Source organism: Charadrius vociferus, unplaced genomic scaffold (assembly GCF_000708025.1).
Source record: "Charadrius vociferus isolate BGI_N301 unplaced genomic scaffold, ASM70802v2 scaffold183, whole genome shotgun sequence".
In the NCBI taxonomy this organism is placed as follows: domain Eukaryota; kingdom Metazoa; phylum Chordata; class Aves; order Charadriiformes; family Charadriidae; genus Charadrius; species Charadrius vociferus.
In genome coordinates this window covers 4,629,896-4,632,433 of record NW_009648250.1, presented here as the reverse complement: position 1 = coordinate 4,632,433, position 2,538 = coordinate 4,629,896, and positions in this window count along the sequence as shown.

The window sequence follows — 2,538 nt, the reverse complement described above, 5'->3', positions numbered from 1 at the left end:
TCCAGAGTTCGTAGCATTTCCTCCTCGCTTTTAATTTCTTATTGATTTATTCAGGAGCTTTTTAGGAAAAGAGGAGCTGAAGGAACAAACCCATAGGGTCCTCTCAGTCGTGCCCGGAGACTGCTTTGCAGTAGACTGAGATGACTCTTTCGCCCCTCATTCAAACTTCAGGTCACCATCTACACCGAAGTTCAACGTTTCTTGTTTGGGGTTTGATCCTGCACTAGGTAAGAAAACTCTCCAGAACTGTCTGGGGAAAGGTAGTTTAGTTGCATTATTTGCTTTTAGTTTTTTCGTACCTATACTTATGATTTCTTGGAGCTTTTTGGAACAAGCTACAGCGTTTAGCGAGTCACCGACGACAGTTACCATTGTAATCACAACCACGAATATTGCGACGACTATTGACAAAATATATCGATCCAGCAGCAGAGAACACCGTAATACGCCAACGTAATAAAAGATTCGGGTAGACTCCTCCGAGTTCCAGGAGGCAGGGTAGGGTCTCCATCGGGGCTCTGCAGCTTGTCAAAACGTGTCTAATCAAAGGAAGTGAAAGTGGGGAGGAAAAGGACTGGGATTTCGCTATGTAACTTTGGAGCTGGGAGACGGGTTAGGGATCGAGTTGAATTGGGTTTGCTCATGCCAGCGTGCTGGTGAGGGTGCAGCGGGCATTTGGGTTACGAAAAACCGCCGATACGATGTCATTTTTTCTGCATAAAAATCACCCGAAAGATTCTCGTGAGAAACGGCTGTTAAGATTTTACCCTTGGAGGAAAGAAAAAAGAAACCACTCGCCACACACCCACACACACCGCATTTAAACGACAACCTGTTATGTGCTGGGAACCCCGGGACTCTCAAAGAGGTGTCTCTTGCGTTTGAAACAATTTAGAGACACTTTAAAATTAATTATTGCTCGGTTTAATAATTGTTCCATTTTTCCTGTCCGGTAGCAGGAGATTTAGTCATAGAAAACGCTCCATAGATGTCCGCAACCGCCTCGAGAAAGTACAGAGACGTGCTCCCTCTCCCCCCGTGGGACCGGGCTTGCATTTTGTGTCGTAACGTACTTATTTTAATGTTTCGCCATTCAAACTTCCGCTCATTATTTTTGTGCAGTTGAGGAAAAGACCACCACCAAAACCAAAAAAATAACCCCGAGGATGCTCTGGCTGGCATTGCCCCTGTGCGGTACCCCGTGTTTCCTTGCAGAGTGTGCTATCTGCGGTCTTGATTTTGGCATAGGGTTGCGGCTTTGCCGTCGTGGACCGCGCAGGCAGAGGCAGGGTGGGAGGCAGCCTGCTCGGGGGACACGGCAGCACTGGGGTGGGCAGTTTACTTGCTCTCTTTGGGGGATAAGGAAACAGGCTATTATTCATATTCATATTCATATTCATATTCTGTATATCCTTAACACTGTTCCATTTTTTTTTATTTCTACGTAAAGTATAGATGGTCTATGTAGACAGATTTAGATTAGCTACTAAGAATGCTTAAAGTCCAGAATAAATGGGCAGAAAACTGGTGCCGTTTGCAAAGTCGTCATAATACTGTAAAATAAGATTGGGAGGCTTAAACCTTCCCATTCATTCTATTCCTCGGTGTGTTCTGAAGTCAACCAGCTTCTGGGTGTTTGGAATTTTACACAGATGTAAACAAATTTGCTTTTTAATTTTTTTTTTTTTTTTTTTTAACGGAAGTGAGGTCTAGCAGCGGAGCCTGCTCCACTAGAATTAGATATGTTACCGCTTTCCGTGCCTCGTTTTATCCGCCACCCTTCGGACGTCAGTTCTCTATGATAATCCGTATTATAGTTTAGCCTGCATTAGTACCGCACCACCTAACCTACAACAGTTCCAAAAATGCGTCTACGATTTATGTTCGCAAGCGCCGCTGCCAGAGCAGTGATGCTGCTGCTGCTGCTCAAGATCTGATTTACGAAACTTGCTCTCTGCGCCTCGCTCTTCTGCAGGAATACAGCTCCGTTTTCATCTCCGCTGCCAGAGGAGAGAGCATAACCTTGCTTTACCTCCCCGGTGGGAAAGCAAAGCATCTGCCTGTCCCCCGTCTTTTAACGTCCGCCTTAACGCGCTGTTATTGCCCGTTAACACACAAATTCGGTCTTCTCGCTAAAAAGTTTATCTGGCGGGGTTGGGCGGCGGAGCGCTGGCTGAGCCGACCCTAATGCGAGGCAGAAGAAGAAGGAGACAGGACCCGGCGAGAGACAGAAGGCGACCGGGAAGAGCTTTATTAGATAAATGTATTAATCTGGATCCCAGCTGTATTTGCAGCGTTTTCCAAGATTCCTTTCAAAAATCTTTCTTGTCGGATGTGGGTTTCCCTAATTAATCACTCATGCCGTTGTATACATTACAGCTCAAGAGTGTAATTTTAGTCAGTTGTTTTGAAGCGCGTTACTGTTCCCATCTGATTTGCATTTGTCGATTAAGCGTACAAGAAACCCAACACGTGTAGGTAGGACTCCCGATAACCGGCTCCCCGCGGCACCGAGCAACCGCCCCCCCCTCCCCCGCC